This window comes from Mirounga angustirostris, unplaced genomic scaffold (genome assembly GCF_029215605.1).
Source record: "Mirounga angustirostris isolate CCGP_5_RB_7025 unplaced genomic scaffold, mMirAng1.0.hap1 SCAF_6, whole genome shotgun sequence".
Lineage (NCBI taxonomy): Eukaryota > Metazoa > Chordata > Mammalia > Carnivora > Phocidae > Mirounga > Mirounga angustirostris.
The window spans coordinates 93,039,575-93,049,648 of NW_026991714.1; the positions used below are offsets into that span (position 1 = coordinate 93,039,575).

The 10,074-nt window shown below is 44.5% G+C and overlaps 1 long non-coding RNA gene across 1 annotated transcript; it reads left to right on the forward strand.

Annotated features, from left to right (window-relative positions):
- Window positions 1-3,652: 3,652 nt before the first annotated feature.
- Window positions 3,653-8,332, forward strand: LOC135364649 (uncharacterized). The gene is made up of 3 exons (XR_010412094.1): window positions 3,653-3,941; window positions 4,495-4,723; window positions 6,594-8,332. It is a non-coding gene; the product is annotated as an uncharacterized LOC135364649 (long non-coding RNA).
- Window positions 8,333-10,074: the final 1,742 nt, after the last annotated feature.

The window sequence follows — 10,074 nt, forward strand, 5'->3', positions numbered from 1 at the left end:
TCTTTCCCCATGATGTGTGGACTGAGAATCACAATCAGCCATGAGGCATATCACAAATAATGTGTTAACATTTGCATTTTGATTTATTAAGAAATATTCTTAACATCATTAGAGGCCATTCCTATTGTAATATCCTTTTCACTCACTCCCATTCTAATCCAGCTACCGGAGTGGGAATTAAAGGGATGTCAAGGGATACAAGAATTGCTTGTAACTACAGACACACATGAGATTATGGATCCAAACTCGAATGGCATAGGACATGTGCGTCTCAGTGAAAATCAGGCTGATTGCCAACTCTGCCATCCAGCAAGGCCTTTCTTAAAGGCGCCCCTGTGTGCCGAGAAAACTGATAAACGATTCCCTGCATTCAGCATCTCACTAGGCATCTGGTAATCCCAGAGACTATAAACCAAGCACAGATTATGCCACTCAGCATTGTTGGGAAGCCTGGGAGAAGCATTGCAATGGAAATCGTGTTTTGTTGGCACAAATCCCCTGGTGAGGAGGAAGTAAGACCCCGGTGATCTCATTTTGTAGCAGTAGCAGCATTGGCTTAAGCAGGGGGTACTCAGCTCACCCTAAAGGGTGAACCATCAGTAAGTCAACAGATATTTCTTAGTATATGGGCTGCCAAAGCAAGCACAAGTCAACAGATATTTCTTGAGCATCTACTATGTATCAAGCACTAGGCCAAACCCTGGGCATACAGTGGTGCCTAAAACCAGGCCTGGTTCCTGCCCCCATGGAGCTTGCAGTCAATCACACAGATACACAACCACAAACAATGACAGTGTTTGACGCCAGTGACGAAAGGGACAAAGGACCCAATCGAGCCTAGAACATTGAGGAAGGCTTCTCTAAGCCAAGATCTGAAGGATGAGCAAGGATTGAGGAAAGGTCAGTGGAGAGAGCATTCCCAGGAGAAAAAGCACGTGTGGAAAGGCCCTAAGGTGGGAGGAAGCAGAGTGTATTTGTAGAATAAAGAAAGGCCAGTGTGGGTGGAAACCTCCAGGACGAATTCCATACCTAGTACACTGGGGCTGAGGGTTAGCAGATACAAGCCGGCTCCTCGGAAGCCCCTCCCCAAACCATACTCCCCCAACCCCCGAGAGATTTTAACCTCTACAAGGTCTTTCCTTTTTCTCTATTATCTTTTCTGGCTAATGACAATGGCATTATAATTTTAACATTTGAGGTTTTATTTTTTACCACTCAACTTCTGCAAACGAATGAGAATATGCCAACAAGATTTCAGCAAGACGAGAGAACACAGACAGAAATGCTTATTGACATCAGTATTGTGTTTCAGTGACAGTCTTAATGAAATAACACTCCTTAGTTGTCTATTTCTCAATCAGGAAATGACAGACCAAGTGAATTTTGTCCCATTGAAAATGAATAAACTGAAGAAGTGCAGCATCTCTAGTTATAAACACATCATGTCAAACCTACTGATCACTTTACCACTGCTGGCAAAAAATATAAAGTAAACCAGTGCATCATTTATCACAATTGTTGAAGACAAGGTACATATCAATCTGGAGTCTAGGTTAATAAGTGATAGTCTGTCAGATTGGTCACAAAGGCGTGAAGTAAAACTTCCATTCCAAATCACCCCTTTTTATGCCTTTAAAGGTTAAATCTTTCAGCTTATACATTTAAATGTATGAAAAATGAAGTTCACTATAACTAGGGAATTCCTGGATTTTTTTCATACACTTATCTCTAGCCTCCTTATATTACCAGGTTATGGAAAACAATTTTCCTTTTTCCAAGTAGTGCCAGACTTCCTACATAAGCTTTGTTTTTATGTTGAGAAAGGGATGGGACCAGTCCCTGCATCTGTTGTCAGAATAGTTATTTTGCAGCGTTTAAACGAAAAAAAAAAAAAAAACACTTCATATTTCAACTTAATAATCTTGACAAGAATGGCCACCATTCTTGTGGTTAAGATTATGAGCTTTGGGGGTGCCTGGGTGGCTCAGTTGGTTGGGCGACTGCCTTCGGCTTGGGTCATGGTCCTGGAGTCCCAGGATCGAGTCCCGCGTCGGGCTCCCTGCTCAGCGGGAAGTCTGCTTCTCCCTCTGACCCTCCCCCCCTCATGTTCTCTCTATTTCATTCTCTTTCTCAAATAAATAAATAAAATCTTTAAAAAAAAAAAAAAGATTATGAGCTTTGGAGGCCCAGACAGCCTGGATTCAAATCCTAGGACCTAAATTTAAATCCTAATTCTGACACTGCCTGGCTGTGTTTTCTTAAGCAACTTATATAACTTCTCTGTGCCTCAGTTTACTCATCTATGAAAAGGGAAAAGATGATTATACATATCTCATAGGGTATATTGGGGATTAAATATAATGATATATGAAAAGCACATAGCATACCATTTGGGACATAGTAAGTATTCACTAATTGTTAGTTTTTAAATTATTACCATCAGTGAACATCTACTTTGTAGGTAGATAGTATACTGTGTTTTCTAGGTTCATTGCTTTATTCCTCACAACCACCTTGCATAATTGGGCTATTTCTGCCCGTTTCACAGACAAGGGAACTAAGGCTCAGGAAGATACAGAGCTTACCCAAATTCACACAGTTGGGAAGTTGCCAAGCCAGAATACCCACCCTATTCTCTCAATTGCCAAAGCCCCCATCTCTGAAGCATGTCATGTGATAGAGAGCAACCTGCAGCAGATAAAAGCAAAAAGAGTAGCTATATGTCCAATACTAATGTATGAAGCATTTGTGATATTTATTCTCAAATTCAGAGTTCCAGCTTCCAAGAATAATGATGATAGTATTACTGAGGACTTTCAGGTTTCGGCTGTAAGGAGAAAAGTTAACTCAGAAAGCAGCGATTATTGGCACACAATTTATAACAAGCTGTGCCTTTGTGGAAAACGTCATCTAAACTTCGAAAGCCAAGTTCCACATTAATAATAACCTAATTGAGGGGCACCTGGGTGGCTCAGTTGTTAAGCGTCTGCCTTCGGCTCAGGTCATGATCCCAGGGTCTTGGGATCGAGCCCCACGTCGGGCTCCCTGCTTGGCGGGAAGCCTGCTTCTCCCTCTCCCACTCCCCCTGCTTGTGCTCCCTCTCTCGCTATATCTCTCTCTGTCAAATAAATAAAAATCTAAATAATAATAATAATAATAATAATAATAATAATAATAATAACCTAATTGACATGACACCTTTCTTCCCCCAGGAAGATCAAAATGCATAATGATAATACTGGTGTTTTTCCACAGAGGTTTAGAAGTGTGGGATAGAAATGTAAAATTTAGGGAGGGTGGGTTAGCCAGTGACCTGCAAAATCCGCAGGCAGGCCTCCATGAGAGACATTCCTGGCCTTCATGGAACCCGGGTACAGGACTTGCCTCCTGCTTTTTCTCACGTAGTCTCTATGCTGTTACTCTTTCAACTCCATCAGTTCCCTGAAGGCAGGGGCCTCCAAGTGTGCGCCCTGTCTTTTCTCCAGCAAGCGGAGTTCTGATAGAGTCATCCCAGCAGTGAGAGGAATGAGGCCTGGCCCATCTGAGATTTGCATATGCTATCTTGTCGGAGAGCTCCTAATTAACTAATTCTCCCCAGCCCATGGCACTGTATGTCTAATGATTTCTCCAGGAGATGTTGGACTTAAGAGCAAAGACAGGGACCCCAGAAAACATCCTCTGAAGGGCTTTTTTTTTTTTTTTTTTCAGATAGGCCCTGTGGGGAAAGCTTAAATCAGAAAGTTCCAAGCTGCCATCATCTGTTCCCAGCACAGTGAGTACCACTGAGGCAGTGGCAGCTGGGAGTGGGGACCACTGTGGAGACATGGACCCAGAAGCCCTTTGCAGGCCCAGCCTCCGTCCTTCCTGACTCTTCCCTCCGCAGGACTACTAGTCACAGATGCAGGGCAATGCATGCAGCTGGGGAGTGGAAGGGATTCAGGGTAAGGAGCCCCAAGATCCTCCTTTCCAGTTCCACCTCTGCTGCAGACTGGTGGCATTATCTTGGGTTGGTGGTTGCTGCTGGGAGGAAGCAACAGGGCCTCCTTGGGGGGCAGCCTTGGGAGATAGGCTATTCTTTCCCCATATATGATGATACTTCTCAACCATATGCCACAAAGATGTAGAGACATCACGTCCCCTGCCCTCATGCCTGCCCAGACTTTTAAATAGCAACCAGAAAGGCCAAAGTGTCTGCAAAGAGTTTGAGTTTTCACCGTCTTGAGTGAGGAAGGTGGTGAGGGCAGAGGGAAAGGATTGGAGGGAGTGAGAATGGCAGAACCATTGCCGGGTGCATCACTGGGTAGTGGAAAAAGCACTAGATTGGGAATCATGCTCCATGGTATCTCCTCATAATAATAGTATCCTTAATAATAATAATGGTTAATATTGACCAAGCACTAAAGGGTACTAAGCACTCTGCTGACTATGTTGCCTTATCTCTTAGCCTACCAACCACACCATGAAGCAGGTATCACTACTCTTTTCATTTTACAGATGAAGAAACTGAGTCACAAAAACCCAAGCCACAGAGCTACTTAAGTGGAAATGCCAAGATATGAACCCAAGCAGTGTGACTCCATCGCCTGTCCGCAGGTGCTCCCGGGACCTACCCTAGCCTGTGTAACTAGACAAGCTACTTCGCCTCTCGGAGCCTCAGGTTCTTCATCTTTACAATGGGCCTGGGCACTGCTGCCCAGGCTCTGCCCTCGGCCAGAGTATCGTGGTGAGTCAAAGGGAGAGAAAGAACACGTTCCGAAAAGCAGGACAGGCACTGCAAACCCAATCGTCGTCTCCCAGAGCAACTGTGCAGGTTGCTGGACCTTTAGTGATAGAGCTGAATGTAGATTGGGGTGGGACAGGAGGAGGCGACGTCTATGATTCCAGGACAGGGACGAGGCATCAACAATTGAATTGAACTTCTCACCGGTTCGCCAATCCTGAGGCCCTTCAAAGGTCTGTTGCCTCCCTCCTGCACACTGGAAGGTGGTCCGGATCTGTGTATTCCCTTTCATCTGAAGATGGGATTGGGGAACGTGTCCCCCAGAGGCTTGGGGCCTTTGGAATGCGTCCTTGGCAGGTCTGCCTCCCTGATGCTAAATAGAGGCCCAGACACGGGGTTACGCGACTTCTTTTATCCTAATAATTAACTAGAATGTATGTTTCTGCTCAAGGGCTGTTGTGCCTGAGAGAATATTGTGGTTACAGTGTGATCACCAGTGGGTAACAGAACAATTCAGTCAATGGCCTTGTAAGCACATAATCAGAGCCTCCCCAGAAACCTGGCAACTCCCAGCCTCTTAGAATTAGAACATTTGCTCTTTAAAAATACGATTAGTTAGGGGCGCCTGGGTGGCTCCGTCAGTTGAGCGGCTGCCTTTGGCTCAGGTCATGATCCTGGAGTCCTGGGATAAAGCCCCTCGTGAGTCGTAGGTCAGGTTGTAAGTTGGGCTCCCTCCTCAGTGGGGAGTCTGCTTCTCCCTTTCCCTCTGCCGCTCCCCCTGCTCGTGCTCTCTCTCTCAAATAAATAAAATCTTTTTTAAAAAATGATTATTTAGGCAACAGTCCATGGAAACTTCAAAAAGAGGAAAACCGGAACAATTTAGATCCTTTCTTCTCATTGTTTGGATTTTATGAAACAAGAAACACCAAAGACATGACCAAAATGACCATTTTAGCCCCTTCATCTGTTACTCAGAAATCCTCTGGGGAAGGTGCCTTCACAGAAGACTTATTTTCCTTGCCTTCCCTGTGCTTCAGACTTCTCATCTCGAGGCTCTGTCATATAACAGCAGCTCCAAACCAAAGCAATGGAAAATGATATCCTGAAGCCCAATATACACAATGAAGGGTACTACGCACTCTGCTGACTATGTTGCCTTCTCTTAGCCTACCAACCACACCATGAAGCAGATATCCCTACTCTTTTCATTTTACAGAGAAGAAACTGAGTCACAAAAACCCAAGCCACAGAGCTACTTAAGTGGAAATGTGACCAAGTAAGGCTTGGTGGTGCCAGTTGAACGGGATTGACTCTCTCCACTCTGTGCAGATTCCCTGGCGTCTGAAATCTGTTGCTGTGACAGGAAGCTGGCCCACCATGGCTGGGGCTGGGGCTGCTTAGGTAGGGGAACCAGAGAGCCAGCGAATACATAGGGATGGGCTGGTCTTGCTTTCAAATGCTGGGACAAGCCATGGTGTTCTGTTAATCCATTCAGTGAAGATTTATTAAGTACTTACTATGCACCAGGTACTGTGCTGGGTGCTTGGGATGCATCCGTGAACAAAACTCCCTGTCTTCATGTAGCTTACAGCCTGGAAATCCTTGTGTCTTTAATTCCAAGAACAAAAAAAAAAAAAGAAAGAAAGAAAAGCTCTGTAGGTAGTGTAGTGTCTTCCCTTATCTTCAGCCAGAATCACATTTAAGCCACCCACACTCAGGTACAAATCTCCTGTAAGGCCATTAGAGAAAAAATACCAACCTTGCTTTAGTAACACATTCTGGTATTTAACACGCTTGCAAGACATTCGTTCTTCAGAGATAGAAAATGCTCCTTTTTTGTTTTTTTATGCATTTTATTTTGTTTTCTCTTCAGGAACATGAAAGAAGTTAGTCATGATGTTTTGAATAAGAACCAGTCCCAGGCTGGATACGGCCCTCGACCTCCCCTGTTTAACATGGACAAATCTCAGTTCCTACAGCCTGTCCTCTGAAGTTCTCCTTTTGATCCTTTCAGCATCCATATCAACTCTTTGATGAACTTCCTGATTTCCCACACTTCCCAGAGCTTGTAAAGCCTCATCAGACATTTTATGTGGCTCTCTATTCCTCCCAAATCCCTTTCACACACATTACTTCTTTTGGGACTTGGAACGCAACCCTGTGATGTTGGCAAGGTCCCGTTCACCTTTCCCACTGCCCAGAGAAGCCAAATGAGACCCAGAGAGGCCAAGGCACTTATCTAAGTTCGCACAGCTATTGAGGAGGCAGGGCGGACATTCCCAGTCAGGTCTCGCGGTGCTGATGTTGAAAGCGCTGTCTAATGTGAGCCTCAACACTCGTTGGGAAGGCCCAGGCCCTTGAATGCTTTTGAAATCTCTACTACACTTTGATGGCTGGTGGCCAGTTAACATTTAGGTCATGGGTTTCCTTCCCCAGGTGTGTGTTCACCCTGTTCTGTACCCCCATGTCATCTTACCCCCAGTGGCAGAGGCTGACAGCATAAAGCCAAGCCACAACAACAGCTAGCTCCTAGCCTTCGAGGTTACCGAAGGCAATTTGGGGGCCACCAGCTCCAGGTCCATCCCATGTAGTCCTCATTTGTCCCATTTCTGTGAGGTTGGCACTGACTCACTGCTTGCTACCCTCTGGGTTATCAGCCTGTGGTGCAATCAGAAGAGATTTTCATCTGTGTGGGGGTGGCGTAAGTGTGGTTGGGTCTACCCTACTGGGGTGACCAGCCTGACCAGGGGGAGGGGTCAAATTCATCAACTTCATGGATGGAAGACCTTGGTGGTTTCGTTTTCCCCAAACTTAGCTAGCCTATGCTATGGTCTGCTCAAAGATGATCACATAGTATTTTTACGTGAAACTTGTGTGCGTGGCTAAAATTTGGCCAATTTTACCTTGTCTAATGGGTTTCGTGTTTGCCCAGAGGGTGGCAAGAGATTCATTAATACGGTGGAAGGAGCTGACTTGCAACCCCAGGAACTGGCCCGTAACCATGCCGGTCCATCTTCCCATCTGACTCATTGGAAGCCTAGTCCCAACAATCTAGATCAAAACAATAAAAACAACAAAGAAAATGCCCTCTTAAAAAGTTAAATTTGATGATGAGCTGATAGCCTGTTACAATTTTTAAAAAATCCATACTCTTTCCATGACCTATAAATCTTTACATGTCCTGGCCATGTCCTACACCTCCAACCATAGCTCTTTCCTCTTGCCCCATGCTCACCGTGCTGGGCCACCTCTTAAACATCCCAAGCTCTTTTCCATCTTAAAGCCTGTGTTCTCACCACTCCCTTTGTCTGGAACGGTTCCTGACCCATCCCTTTGAACATCCCACATCTAGTCCTATAGACTAAATGTCATGTACCCCTAAAATTTGTATGTTGAAATCTATTCCCCAGTGTGATGGTATTTAAAGGTGGGGCTTTTGGGGGTGATTAGGTAATGAGGGTGGAGCCCTCATGAATGAGATTCGTGCCCTTATCAAAGAGGTCCCCGGGAGCTCCCAGGTCCCTTCTGCCTTGTGAAGACACAGTGAAAAGACAGGCACCTGTGAACCGGAAAGTGGGCTCTTGCCAGACACGAAATCTGCTATTGCCTTGATCATGGACTTCCCAGCCTCCAAAACTGTAAGAAATAAATTACGATTGTCTATCAACTGCCCAGTTTATGGTATTCTGTTTCAGCAGCCTGAATGGACAGCTCCTTCAGATCTCAGCACAAGCCTTTCTTTCCCAGACCTCCCCACTTTTCCCTGGTCACTCATCCCCTGTCCATCACTATGCAGTGTTCTTGGTGCTGGGCATATACAATGGTAAGAACCACAGCTGTCACAACCACCACCATATGCCCAACACTAAGAGTAGTGTGCTACACAGAGCATGCAGTAAGCATTTGCTGAATGAAATGAAAGGAAAGAGCAGTGATCAGCCAGGTTTCAGATCCACTGCCTTAGTACGGGGTCCCTTTCCCTCCGTGGATCCCAGCTGCTTTATTTGTAAAACAGAAATATTTGCGCGACATCCAAGGCCCCGTGCAGCTTTGGCGGTCCATTATTAGCTGGCCCTGAGGACGCAGGGGAGCCCAAGGGCTGCAGGCTCAACATCACCCCAAACTGGACTGTGCTTTCCTCCATAAGGCAGCATCTCAAGTCATGATAAAGCAAACCAGATTAGGTCTGTAGAAGAGGCCTCCCCTCCTCTACAAATAAAAAATTAGGCTCTGCTTTCTTCTATGAAGAGATCAGATAGTTCTTATAGAAATTGTTCTCCATGAAATCGTTTTGATTGAATCCTGCTGACTTTCTTTTGCCGAGACATTTGCAAGTGGATGGAGCAAATCAATGTCCAGATGTATACGTGGGTTATGCTGAGAAAGTAGATGGACTGAGTCCATAGCTACTGGCATCTCTTTTCACTTTTATAAATAAAGGTGATTTATTCTTTTTCAAACTTCAGGTAAGACCTCGGGATTCCATTAATTCTTTCAAATGGATGTTCTGCTTAAAATGATATAGATACAATGGAAAGGAGACAGGGGGAAGAAAAGAAATGATTTTTTCTATCTAATTAGAGTACAGAAACTTGAAGTAACTTATATTCTTTGGTCTAAGGCAGTGAAGGCCGCATGTTATTTTTTGAATAAATACTGTTAAATTTCAGTTAGTAAATACCATTATCATCAACGTGTGGTCTTGAATACTCTAATGGCACTCCTGTGGGCTTACTTTAATTTCATTAATGTATTTTAATTTGGGCTCTAGAAATGAAACTACAGGTTATATAATTTTTTAAAAATCAAAAATAAGTTGATCAAGAATCAGCTGGCTTCACTGGGACTTGGTTATTTAAAACACACATACGCAAATCATCAATAAATGATGTAAAGAGAAAATGAACGTGCAAAGAAGTCAATTCTTTCATTTTCAGGTCCCAAAAGAATCAAGAATGTCAGGTGTAAATTATACTTGACAGTTAAACAAATGTCATCTGTCAAAATTGAGGAGGGAGGGCATTGCTGATGAAATAATCCGCTAAGTATTTTGAGACCTAGTGCGTGTTAGGTCCTGTGCCAGAGGTTACAGAGAATGCAAGAGGAATTAGAGTTCCTGCCTCTTGGAACCAGTAGTCCAGGAAAGAGGTAAGGCAAGTGCACAAATCAATAGAATGCATGAAGGACATGGCAAGTATTATCAGACATGTTCAAAAATGTTGGTACGGGGCCCCAAGAAGGGGGAGGACAATCAGCGATGTGATAGTAGCCATCAGATGAAGCAAAGCACAGGAAGGTCACTCAGTTCTTCAGATTTAGGTGGAACCGTGTCCTTCATAGCTCAGTACACCTCT